The 10000-nt window shown below is 38.4% G+C and overlaps 1 protein-coding gene across 3 annotated transcripts in view; it reads right to left on the bottom strand.

Annotated features, from left to right (window-relative positions):
- The window catches only part of tcaim (T cell activation inhibitor, mitochondrial), a 79598-nt gene extending 78682 nt beyond the window's left edge, over positions 1 to 916 (bottom strand). For all 3 annotated transcript variants that reach the window (XM_087286628.1, XM_087286626.1, XM_087286627.1), the window contains exon 1: positions 693 to 916. The gene's annotated coding sequence lies outside the window, so the exon portion shown is untranslated. The remainder of the gene's footprint in view (positions 1 to 692) is intronic.
- Positions 917 to 10000: the final 9084 nt, after the last annotated feature.

Here is a 10000-nt window from a genome sequence, read left to right on the forward strand (position 1 = left end):
ACGGATAAACGTATATGTTAAATAGGGGAGGGGGTGGGGGGGGGGGGGGGGGGTTGTCACTAAGATCACTAACCATTTTTATCTTAAATACCTCGGTCTATTCCATTGGACAGGGCTTTCTGAAAAGAAGCCACTTCCTGCATCTTCGCCTTGATGTAAAGGCGACTTGTGTACTCACTGCTTTATCTTAAACAAAGGTGGACATACAGACATGTATGCGGCCATGCGTGTGACGGCTTTGGATTCTTCACAGTTTGAACAGGGCTCATGCAGTGATTCCTGGACATCCTTTGTGGCGTTACGTAAAAATTGGTTGCACAAAGGTGTTTGTTCTCTTGGCCACCACATGCCTTTTCCAGATTTTTCGAAAATTCCGAGGGCATCTTTGAAAAGTCTTATTGTTTAAGGAAACCCAAGGGGACAGTGCCTCATCCACAGCCAGGCTCTGACAGAGAAGTCACTGTTCTACAGTGGACAGGTTAGCACAATAATGTGGCAGACCGTTATACAAAGAGAACATGCACTTTATAAGGGCACCACCGCTAGTGTGCACGAGACACACACTCCTAATAAAGGAAGCATGGTCTGCAGGGCCTCGGGCATCAGAACACACATAGACAATATCAGTGAGTGTGCGTGTAGTACATGTATGTGTGCGTGTGTATGTGTGTGCGCTTGCTGCCTGCACTTACCCTTCGGAAACCCTCATGATCTTTGCAGACAGTGGTGCTGATTGTGTCCTGTCGCTTCCACGAGCTTCCCCAGCTCTGATCTCACACACACTCTCTTTCATGCATCCTTCCTCTCGCTCTTCTGCACCAACCGCCTCTTTCTCCGTCCTCGCCTCCTAACTCCACTCACACACTCACACACTCCAGGAGAATGAGATCGGTAGCCTCACCCTGGCACAGAGAGTAGAGAGACACATGGGAGGGGTGTTTTGTAATCTGCCAGGTCGTACCACCCACGGGAGAGCGCTGACGAGAGGGGGAACGGGAAGAGGGGAGGGAGGAAGGAAGCCATGAGCGCTCTCCATCTATACCATCACCGACACCCTCCGTCTGACTGCGAGTGGTCTCTTCCGCCTTCCTATTGGAAGCTCCTGCCTTATCTTCATTAAAATTCAAGCCCCCCCAAAAAAGAGAAGAAACAAGGGGAATGCCTTCACACTGGAGATTGATTCAGCTATTGGTATTTACCTAAGACATAAGGATTAGGATAAGTCATCGAGACATACTAGAATGAGCACGCTACCAAAGTCGAGCACTGCGTGAGGCGTTGAAGCAGCATGTGTGAGCTCGCCGGTGGGAGTCAAAAAGGTGTGCGTGACAGTCACTGTACACACTGTGAATTTGGTGTCTGCCATGCAGAAACAGTTTGCCTATAGTATATTAAGGTATAAAGGTACAATCAATTCAAAATAAATCAATGCTAATGGCGCTAATTAGACAGAGCATGCATATAGGCGTTGACGCCATAATGATGGAAGCTGCGTACTTCATAGAAGCATTTGATTTTGTCTTGATTTAGTCAGACTGTGGTTGGAATGACCCAATGACTCTGTCATTTATTGCAGGATGACATGTGAGTGTAGTTACAGTATGTATAACGTAAAGCTCTGACTTTGTAAGGCTGATTTTCGTGCATCTGGGTTTGTTGGGTGGGGTTACACTTCTGAAAGAAAAAAGAAATCATCATAATGTAAATTTCCCATGCACATACAGTTAAAGTCAGAATTATTAGCCCCCCTGTATTATTAGCACCCCTGTTTATTTTATTCCCCCAATTACTGTTTAATGGAGGAAAGATTGTTTCAGCACATTTCTAAGCATAATAGTTTTAAAAACTTATTTCTAATTACAGATTTACTTTATCTTTGTCATGATGTCAGTAAATAATATTTTACTTGATATTTTTTAAGACACTTCTATACAGCTTAAAGAGACATTTGAAGGGTTAACTATTAGGCAAGTTATTGTATAACGATGGTTTGTTCTGTAGACTATTGAACAAAAAAATTAGCTTAAAGGGGCTAATAATTTTGTCCCAAAAATGTTTTTTAAAAAAATTAATAACTGCTTTTATTCTAGCTGAAATAAAACAAATAAGACTTTCTCCGGAAGAAAAAATATTATCAGACATACTGTAAAAATGTCATTGCTCTGTTAAACATCATTTAGGAAATATTTAAAAAAGAAAATCAAAAAGGGGGCTAATAATTCTGTCTTCAACTGTAGATGCCTTCTAGTTTATTTATCTCATGAAAACCGAACTGAATAGCTACATTAGCCATATCATCAGCCATCATTGTCTACAGCAGTCACTAAAATCAATGACAGAAATATGTTCGGAGCGATTCCTTATATCCACAATCCATCGGATCCCAACTCGATAGGTCAAAGCAAAAAAGAGCTCAAATTTCAACATGTATGCAACCCGGATTACAGAGATTGAAACTGATCCCTGGGATTTAATAAAACCAAGGGTGTTGTGACACCTCTGAGCACCTTGGGCAGCAAGCTAAAGATAATTTGAAGGGAATCATTTGGGCGTATTGTATTAGGTTTGACTGACATTTATCCCTGCAGTAAAAACGCCAGAATCCATTACGGCTGTTGACAGGCGAATTGATTGACAGATGGGTGTGGGAGGGCAAGTGCGATGTGTTTAATTGTATATGTGCATGTAATATTGTTTGACAACATGGGATCTTGATTTAGCACTGAGCTACAGATGACCAATTTGGCAGCTGTTTAAATGTACACACCGCTGGTTTTTCATGTATACGAGCATCTCCTTAATCTAGAAGGCACTTCAAATGTAAGTATTTCAAAAACTGTTTGTAAAAGGCTGTTGTGCACATGTGAAAATAGACGCCGAAGACGGCTTTACTCCCTACCCCCAACAAAGCGAATGCATTTATACGCATCACTGCCATCCCACGCTACTGACACCAACAGTGTGTGCGTTTGCATATTCATGCATGTTTTTACAGTAATCAACCTTGCTAATTTGCCCAATGTCAAGGCTCTGAAAGCGCCATCAAGCTTTTGTGGCATAGGTGTAAACATATATGACAATGTGTATGAAAGCATGGTGGCTATTCTATTCATTCACCCCCATCAGACTGTCTACCATTTTTTTCTCGGTCTCCTGAAAGGTGAAATAAAGGAGGAAGTCTGATTCAGGCGGTTTGGCAGCGGGCACACCCTATAGGAACGTCTGTCTGCCTCCTGTCTTCTCCGTCGTGCCACAGAGGGGATATGATTAGCCAGCAATACTGGAGTTGGATGCAAGGATGGAGGGAGAATAAAAGCATGTGGGGGGATGGTGGGAGGAAATTGGCCATATATGCGTTTCTTTGTGATGGCCCTATTGATTTTGATGTATCATGAGACAGTGGTTAGGTTAGACAGCGAGATGGAAGAGACTTAACGCTGGAGAGAGGGATAGCGAGGGAGAGGCAACAGATGGAATGGAGAGACGGGATATATGGAGAATATAGGGCAGAGCGTTGTTAGTTGTTATATTGAGGAGTGGTCTCAAGGGCTGCGTCTGCGAGGTTTTGCAATCGAAAGTCCAATTATGCAGGGTTCAGGCTACACAATATCTGCCAGATTTTGACATGATCTGTTTGACCTTGGGTATTGTGGTGATTGGGTTTGGGATGCAAGAATCTGTAGTTTTATTTTGTATAGTGACTAATTATGAATAACAATCAATATGACCCTGCTGAAAAATCCAGCTTAAACCAGCCTGGGCTGGTTGACTGGTTTTAGCTGGTCAACCAGGCTGGTTTTAGAGCGGTTTTGGCCACTTCCAGGCTGGTTTCCAGCCATTTCCAGCCTGGTCTTAGCTGGTCAGGCTGGGAGATGACCAGCTAAAACCAGTTTGACCAGCCTAGCCAAGCTGGGAGTCCAGCCAAAACCAGCTATATCCAGCTTAAACCAGGCTGGTCAAGCTGGTTTTAGCTGGATTTGGCTGGTCATTTTCCAGCCTGACCAGCTAAGACCAGGCTGGAAATGGCTGGAAACCCCTCTAAAACCAGGCTGGTCAACCAGCTAAAACCAGCCAACCAGCCTAGGCTGGTTTAAGCTGGATTGTTCAGCAGGGGAGAACTAAATTTCTTCCATTTTGTATGTTTTTAAATATGGTAAATGAAAGTTAGACAGTGCTAATGGTGGCGCTAATGGAATTGACCAAAGACCAAAGACTACTAAGTGGAGATATACAAAGACGGTTCACTCACATTACCATAAAAGGGGAAAAGTACATTTAGTATGGCCACCACACCGAAGGAAGTCCTGCTTTCCAGTCGAAATAGACAATTGTCAGTGGCACGTTTTTCTGTACAAGAGGGATCTGTGAAGATTTACTTGTTAGTTACAGCAAGCCCCTTTATTTGGCAGCTACTGCATGCTTGCATTGAATTTGACAGGAAAAAGAAAAACATCACAGCAGATCCTATCACATGTTTTATCCTTCCAGTGTTGTCCTCCAGTCTCCTTACTACCCGTATTTATACCCGCATCGTCTGGTTACCATTTAAACAGCCATAAAGGAGATTGGTATCGTGCCAATCTAAGTAGCTGAAACAAACAGGAAATAACATGTTTTAAATGTACTTACATCTTAAGCAACAACAATAATTGGACAGATCAATTCAGATTTTGTTGCTGATTTGAAATATATAATTTAATGTATATCTCAGCAAGCAGTTTTTCAAGATTTCAGGACGCCCTATTCATTTAGATAGGACTTTATTCAACCCAGACTCATTCTGATAACGTGCCCCTATATACATTGCTGGAGAGCGCCAAATATGTCCCAGGAGCCATGTTTTTTTGCAGCTTTTGTTTTTGCGTATCAGCCAGAGGTTACTTTGTATGCTTGTTGAAATATCAAATTTCTCTCGTGAGTGCCATTCGCGCCTGCTGTTCTCGTTTAAATCCATTAGAGGTCACTGTCAACTGACTGACTGACTAACCGACTGATAACCCCAATCACCCACTTCCCTAAACCTAACGGACAGTGTATTCAAAAGCGATCCAGAAAAAGAAAAGCCCTTGCGGCAGCCTGTTTTCAGATTTTACCATGTTCTAACCCTGTAATTTACATATTTATTTATTTATTTTTTGCTTTTTTTTTAGTCTTACCTGCTTTCCGAAACTGTTCTCCTCCAAACTCGAACCCTGTTGACACTGTCAACTCTGTTCCCCGTCTCAAATCTTCAGATGTACGCAGCAAGCCACTGAACAAACTGGTAACAGCGTAAAAGCCGTCCACATGGAGGTAAGCAGTCAGCTGCTAAATGTGAAAATGAACGGCATCATACAGCTCCGAAGCATTCGTTTTGAACACAAAATGTAGCCATATGTTTCTCTGGCTATATAATTTGTAATCTCCAAAAATGTATGTAGGGGTACATTTTCAGAATAAGCCTATGTTGGCTTTGGTCTTGGATGAACTGGCCAGAAGCATTACAAATAGGGTGTACAGAATTTCCTTGAAAGGGACATATTATTGACAGCTGATCCAGCCAATCACAACTGTGCCCCCATCACTGTCCGCCATTTTGTCCAACATACGTTGTAGGGAAGTTATGTTGGCCATTAGCATGAAAAATGGTGAGAATATGTTCAGTTTGGTCTTCAGTGTCAGGGACTTTGACCCGTCGCCGTCAATTTTATTGACAGGTGATCTGGACAATCACAACTGTGCCCCGTCACTCTCTGCCATTTTGTCCAAAATGTGTTGTATTAAAGTCATATTGGCGATTAGCATGAAATATTGAGAGAATATGCTCGTATGGGACTTCGCTGTCAGGAACTTTGACTTTTAGTCATCAGTTTGATTGACAGGCGAACTGGCCAATCACAACTGTGCCCCGTCACTCTCTGCCATTTTGTCCAAAATGCGTTGTATTAAAGTTATATTGGCGATTAGCATGAAATATTGAGAGAATATGCTCGTATGGGACTTCGCTGTCAGGGACTTTGACTTTTAGTCATCAGTTTGATTGACAAGTGAACTGGCCAATCACAACTGTGCCCCGTCACTCTCCACCATTTTGTTTAAAATGCATTATAGTAAAGGTATATTAGCGATTAGCATGAAAACTGTGTAAATATGCTAGTATGGGAATTGCAATGCAGAAAGCAGGTACCCAGAAACGTTGGGTTATGCGCAATTTCATCCTTTCTCAAAATTTAGAGGACTGTCTGCAAAGGATAAGTTTGTGTGCACAGTCTCCCCATCAACTGTCAATCAATGGTGCTGTCACTTGCAGAATGAATGACTCGAAACACGAGGACTCGAGACTAATGAAGTAATCTTTCCAGTTATATGACCGGCACAACCCACATAACTTTAGTTTATAGAGAAATGACTGGTGACTTTGCAAAATACTCAGACTACCTGAGGACTCTGATGACAGGTGAGATGAACTAAACCGTCTTGAGACTGAAAAAAAAAACAATGAATTAATCTTATGGTTTTATAGATGCTTTATAGTTTGAACTTGGGATGCCTCTGTTTGGTTGTGCTTGTGAATTGGGAAATAGAACTGATATGTAACATTTTAATTATATTGAAATGATCCAAACTTCTCACCGCTGGGGTTGTACTAAGTTACTGAGCTGCACAACAAGTTACGTTTATATCCTGAATATACAACACAATCTCACGGCTATTCGTAACTTTTTCATTTAGTGGCTAATTCGTATGAATTCGTACGATCTAATTCGTACAATTTTTAAATTTTAAAATTAGCCACTAAACTGGCAAAACGTAAAATACTTACGTTTTCTCGTGAGATCAGGCTGGAATATATCCCTCATATGCATTTTGCAGACCTTTATTTCCACTTCTGTCTGAAATCTCTGTCATTTTTATCAGAAATAAGACACTATTTCTACTGGGGCACAGCTACCCCTCAAAAAAAAAAAAAAAAAATTAATAATAATAAATATATTTTATATAATAAATAAATAAATATTTTATTTAATGAAACAAAAAATAATAAACAATTATAAAGTAATAACAGTATTATTGTTACTATACAATTAAAATTCTAAATAAATAAAAAACAAATGAATCCTTAATGTAACTGAAAACAACCCAACACAACTGGAGTGATGCTAAGATGATAATACAAAAAAAATTGTTTGCATGAATATTAAATTCATTTGAATGAATTCTATAGACAATTCTATAAAACACAAAAAGGATGTTTCTAGAATTATCTGTTGTGTGTTGTCTTAGACCCGAATTATTGCCAAGAATTAGATTTATTAAGTCTTACCTCCCTGACTCAACATCCCTCCTTTTTTGCTTCATTCAAGGAGCCATGCTTAGTCTGAATAAGATCACCATCATAATATTTAAACTTTGTTTAATTGAGTTGCAAAACTCACTGTGTGCCGACACTTCCAAATAGAAGACTGTTGATCCGATTTCACAATTTTTCAAATGACTTACACCTGGAGCAGAGCAGCATGTTAGTGTCAAGCAGAAGCGATGCGTGAGGTGCACGGGTATGTCTTTTTCTACGCACATGGTCAGTTTGCTTTTTAATTAAACTGCATTGCTTTCACCATAGGTTTGGTTGCACGTAGAGAATAATGTTTTTATTTTAGAATTACGACTCTTAATAAATACATTTTGCATATGAAGTAAATAACATCTCAAAGCATTTACTGGGGCACTGGTGATTTTTACTGGGGCACGTGCCCCCATGCGCCGCGGTGCAGAGCGTGTTTTTCCATCCTTAAAATAGCAAAAGTGGATTCTGACATGCCCTTAATGCTTTTGCATGTGTTTTGGACTTTGCACCTAGATGGTTAAAATAGAGCGTGTAATGTAATGTTTAATTACAGGTTCTTCTGTGCCAAAAAGATTGAAACCATGATCAATATGTGCTGTAATGTTTAACACATAAACACATATTGATCATGGTTTCAATCTTTTTGGCGCAGAAGAACCTCTAATTAAACATTATATTACACGCTCTATTTTAACCATCTAGGTGTATGTATATATATATATATATATATATATATATATATATATATATATATATATATATATATATTTATTCCTGGACAACATCACTGAAAAATTACAATAGCTTTCCTACAGCCAAAACTTGAAGGCTTTGAAAAATATCCATTAGAGTACAATCTAGTCACAGCATCATTGATGTTTTTCCTTTGCATAAATCACATGTAAATGGAAAACAACATACATTACGCTACATGATCTAAAAGAAAATCGTAGAGGGTGAATAAAAGAATAGCAGCACAATGACGAAAAGAGAAACAGACGGAGAAGGGAGAGAAAGAGAATGTGGGTATATACTGTACATTTCCTTCAGTGATGGCGAATGAGGAAGCTCCATTGATTTGACTACATCATGTGACATCCCCCTTCGGCAAATGTTGCAGTCTAAATAGAGCGTATTTTGTGTGTGTGTGTGTTTGTGTGTGCTGTGTGTGTGAGCCATCACAAGCTCCATAGACCAGCTCTTTTTCTAATAGATTCCATCTGTCTGGCCCAAGCCCCCACCGAGCAGGCAGAAATACTGCTAATGTTGATGCTCACACCTCTGAAGAGAAAGAGACCCCCGGTGCTTGTTCTCAAAGGCTGGACATCAGGGTCACCATAGTGTATCGTACAAGAGAATAAAGTGAATTCTGGAGCTTGACATTATTAACCTAAAGGTTGGTAAATTAACATTCTGCCATAATTCACACACCCTCACATTATTGCAAATCTGTAATCTGGTTTTATTTAATCAAATCTGAGAGACGTAGAGTTGAAATTATTAGCCATCCTGGTAACACTTTATAATAACTACACACTATAAATCATTTATTAAGCATTAGCAAATAGTGAATTCATGATCTGTTAAGCCTTAACTCTACATTAATAAGCGTTAGTAAGCAGTTTATAACTGCAGCTACAAATGCTCTATTCTTGATTTATAAGCACCTATATAATGTGCTTGATAATTGTACTTTCATCCTTAGTTAATGATTTATTTTTCATTACTAAATTAAGTATCACATTATTTACAAACCATTTGTATTTAATAGTAGTTGAGGGTTTTAGGATCATTCAGAATGAGTTAGTAAATGATTAATAAACTATTGAAATCAACGTTTGTATGTCTTATTATTCAGGCATATATTAATGGTTACTATGTATTTTAATAAATGTTTTATTAACTCAACTTCATCTAGTTTTGTGACCTAATCTAAAGTGAGGACTATTTATGCTTTATAAATCCTTTATAAATGACAAATAAAGGCTCAGTTAAATTCTAAACAGGAAAAATTACATTATTCATTCCTATTCATTTAAAGATACACAAATGAATTTGTACTTCAAATGAAAAATAAATCTTTGCAACCTTATCTAAAATACAATCACTGTAGAGTTTAAACATTGCATCCTATTATATTGTTAAATTAATATTTTATTACATTGTTGTTGTTGTTTTATCTAGTTTTATGTCGTATTGTAACACTCCTATTATTCAGCAGTGTTTACACGTTATGGTAATTTTACTTTTTAGAAAAGATTGCAAGGATTGTTGTTCACTTGAATCTGAGCCTTTAATAGTCATTTATAAGGGATTTATAAAGCATAAATAGTCCTCACTTTAGATTAGGTCACAAAACTGCATGAGGTTGAGTTAATAAAGCATTTATTAACATATTAGTATATGCCTGAATAATAAGAAATATAAATGCTGATTTCAATAGTTTATTAATCATTTACTAACTCATTTTGAATTATCCTTAAAACCCTCAACTACTCTTAAATACAACTAGTTTGTAAATAATGCAATACTTAATTTAGTAATGAAAAATAAATCATTAACTAAGTATGAAAATACAATTAATAAGCACATAATATAGGTGCTTATAAGTCAAGAATGCAGCATTTGTAGCTGCAGTTATAAACTGTTTACTAACGTTTATTAATGTAGACTTAA

This window comes from Danio rerio, chromosome 16, assembly GCF_052040795.2.
Source record: "Danio rerio strain M-AB ecotype USA chromosome 16, GRCz13ab, whole genome shotgun sequence".
Taxonomy (NCBI): domain Eukaryota; kingdom Metazoa; phylum Chordata; class Actinopteri; order Cypriniformes; family Danionidae; genus Danio; species Danio rerio.